A 4,196-nucleotide genomic window follows, 5' to 3' on the forward strand; every position below is an offset into this window, starting at 1 on the left:
ATAAGCTCTGTTTGGTAATGTTCTCAAAATAAGCTAGTAGTTTAAATAAGAGCTTATTTTGAAAAGCTACTTTAGGTAGCTTTTCAACAATAAGCTAGTAATTTTTTAACTTTTTTCCATGTTTTTTGTGATACCCCGGATTTAATTCAAGCCTTGAAACCCGGTAATTATTTCTACCCTGTAATTAATTTAATTTAATTGAGCTCCGTTCCTTTAATAAAGATATATTTCCTGGGTTATTTATTTAATCAAAGGCCCAATTCCTTGATTTAATTTTATAAGGGATGTTCTTATTTGGACCTTTTATTCCTTATAAGTAACTAATTATTTAATGGCCCAATCTTGGAAGGACCATGTTTATACTCACTAAATTAATATTGAATGTGGATGACCCATTTCTTGTAAATAAGCCCATGTTGTATTTTAACACCCTAATATGATACATATATTGTGTATGTAATGATTTTCCTCCACTCATATAAAAAGCCTTGTACTAATAATCCCTAGCTCTTTCCTTTTCCTGCAAACACATTCCCTTCCACTCTTTCATCCCTTAAGAACCCTAAGCATACACTACCCTTCAGTTCTTCAAGATTTCAAGTCAAGATTATATTGCTCTTTTAGGGACCATAGTCTTTTATAAGTTCTCATTATATTCTTTTGGGGGTCTTTCTTGGGGAAAAAGGTGATCAAGAAGGAGGTGGTGGCTTGTGAGGTAGTTGGAGATTGCTTGGATTGTTAGAGCTTCAAGAGGTAATCATCCATGTCTCACTAAACCTATTTTCACTCATGAATCTATGATTATTACTTGGTGTTTGGAATGCTGTGAATTTTAAGGGGTTTTAGCCTTTGCTTTGGATGATCTGTGAACTGATATCCACTATTTTGTACAATTATTCACCCCTTATTTTAGTTGTTTTGATGCTTATTTCCCTTGTCCTAGTGAAATTGGGAATTGTTTGTGTGTTATATTATCCAAGTGTTGAATTATCTACAAGAAACAACAAAGGAAGAATTTTAGAGCATTTTGGACAAGTTCTGGAAGAAAAGGGAATTACAAGGAAGAAAGGAAACAAGAATACAAATTGGAAAAGAATTGGAAGTTGCCTAATGGGCCAAGGCCCATCTACCTCCTATATATTCTACATATTCTCTACAATTGAAGGGAGGTTCCCTTACAGAGTTCTGAACCCTAGTTAGTTAGATTATTTTCCCCTTCTCTTTATATTTCCCTAGCATAGTTTAGATTAGTTTCACATTAGATTATTTAATTTCAAGCTTGGAATCTTGGATTGAAGTTGGATTTGTTCTTTATCAGTTAAGTTCTCTTATTCCTTTATTTACTTTCTTCTCAGATTTCTTGCAATGTTTATGGTTATTTATTATTGCTTTGCTTTGTTTACTTTAATCATGCGTGAGTAATTCGCCTATGGGTTTGGATTAGGGGTCCATTGATAATCTTGATGTTCAATTTGTGATTATTGCATAAAGGGATTGAATCTTTTACCTAGGGTTTATGTTGATTTGGGGATTTCTTTCTACTTGTTATTGATTGATGGCCACAATTAATTGCTAGTCTAGGAGAGGGATTCATTACAACGAAAGCCTTACCAATTTCAACCTAATTTTCCTACTATGAGAATAGGGGTAATTTTGGGGGCTTACAATGCTTAGGTGCTTAAGGTTATGATTGATGCATCACGACAGTGGGGCAATTGTAGCCTAATTCTATTTATTGATTACGAAAGTAGCTGAATTGAATTCTTATGTGCATTGCCCATAAATCCCTTGGTTAATTATTCTTTCCCTAATTCCGAGTTGATTGGAACATCAAGATTACAATCCCCTAATCTGGCCCATTCCTTTATCATACAGTATCTCTTTAGTTAATTGCTTTCTTTCAATTTTCCACAATTCAATTATTAGTTGCTTGGATTCTAGTAAATTCACATACTCTAGTGCCTAGTAATTCATACAATTACGTGTCATAGCCCCAATCCTCAGCGGAACGACATAACACACCCACTTTTACACTCCCATTTATACATCATCATGAACCTATCTTGTGGATTATTGGACTTGTGTTCATTATCCTTTCATTGTATTGATTATGAGTATTTGTTGTTATGGATTCCATGTATTATTTGCCTATGTGATGTGTAATCTGAGTAATCTGAGCATATTTCGTATTCTAGATTGGATTATCGTGTTCTGTTTTGAGTTTGGAATCTGTGTTGGGGTTGCACTTGCGATGCACTTGGACGGTATAATGTGTCCCGTCGAAGAGTTCCGCAAGTGTCTGGTGGAAGGAAGTGGCGGAGGGTGTTGTTCCGTCGCAGTGGTCCGCCTCTTCATGGGGAAGAGTGCGGCGGACCCGAGTGTTCCGCTTGTGTGTCCCGTAAGGGTGAGCAGTAGGGCATGGCGGTCCAGCGTGTTCTGTTGATGTGTTTCTTTAGTACAATCCTGGTTCCTTTCCAGTGAGTGTTTGATGGTATGTTGACTCTGTTGTTTCTCCTTTGATTTTGGAACATGTCTCGAATATATTTGTTTCACCTTGATTCTTGAGTATTTATTCATGATCTTTGGTCATCTATCTTGACTTATTAAGTTAGTATTCTTGGTTTATTCCTTGGTTATCATTCTGAGTATGTATTGTGTTCATATTCTGAGATGAACACTGTTAGTGGGTGATTCTTTTGGGAATGAATCTGAGTTTGGTATGTGGAGACCTTGAGCCCTTATGAGTATCTCTCGGCTTGTTGAGTCTTTAATAACCTTGGGAAGTGGTTGGTGGGATTATGGTGTATTTGTGGATGGTGTTATGAGAGGAATTGTATGAGCATCATCTGCCTCTGTGTTGGACTTTTGCCTCTGTGGAAATGGGCATCATTTGCCTTTGTGTTGGGCTCGTGTGCCTCTATGATAATGAGGTTCATGCCTCTGTGATTGGGCTCATATGCCTCTGTAGTTGGGTTTTATGCCTCTGTGTTGTGATATTGGTATGGTGGGTTGGTTTGATGGTTGGTATTGTGGTTTGGAGGTTGTGGCTTGGTTGGTTTCCTTTGTGGTTATTTGGTTGAGTTTGTATCTCAGTTGGTATTTTACTATAGACTTGTTGTTCCTTGGTATTGCGGTTTGGTTGGTTCCTTTGTGGTTATTCTGTTGAAGTTATGATTCAGTTGGTATCTCGTTATAGACTCGTTGTCTTGTATATTCGTATTGGATATTGGTTTCGTTTGGAAGAGTCTTTGGTTTGTGACTTATTCAGCTTATTGTTGTTGAGTCTTCTGATTTAAATAAAGAATAGTTCGTTGGTGCGTATATTCTATACGTGTGTGTAAACCTATTTACAAACCATATTATACTATGTATCTTCTCACGAGTGTGAGTGGTTGGTTACTTAGCATTCTTTTGCTAATGTTTTCCTAAATTGTTTTCCAGGTATGGAATAGTCTGAGCTAAGAGCGCGATAGAGATAGTTCTTCTATTTGCTATGCTTAGACTAGTGCTTGTTTTAGACGTTTTGGCCTGTGTGCCTTAGTTATGGATTCTGTATTGACTATTACAGCTGTCTTTATTGTAACACCCCGGCTCGGCTATACCGTACATCCAGAGTAGTCACCGCCACACCTAGACTAAACTCGATCACATTCAGATAAGATTTATTCTAGATGCACAGGCTGAAGATAAGGATGAAGCACTCTATCACATAATCACCAAAATGGAAATGCATTTCATAGCGCAGAGAAGGGTGTAGCTAAACAAGCTACCAAAAGAAGCAAGGGTTTATAAATACAGCCCATCAGGAGAGTTTGATAAGACCCAGCCTCGACAACCATTCTAGAGTTAGCACCTCTACAAAAGATACATGTACACAAAAAGCACTGACTGAACCCCCACTCTAGACTCTACCTAGTCTAACGAGTGGTACACTAGGCCCGTGTAGGTGCCCCAAACCACGTGCCACTCACCCTCGAACCACATAATATGGTCCAGAAACCGACACGTGTTTATGTACATCATCCACTCGTCATGGTAATCCGGGGGACTCGGATCCCACGGGTACGGGTAATGAACCACGAACTCAAGAGGACTGCTACCAGGTACGATCTCTATGGGATAGAAACCATAGCTGGCTTGAAGGGCATCAAAGGGACACGTTGGCTCAACGGGGACAGGGGACCACACAGGTACCT

This window comes from Ipomoea triloba, chromosome 13 (assembly GCF_003576645.1).
Source record: "Ipomoea triloba cultivar NCNSP0323 chromosome 13, ASM357664v1".
NCBI lineage: Eukaryota > Viridiplantae > Streptophyta > Magnoliopsida > Solanales > Convolvulaceae > Ipomoea > Ipomoea triloba.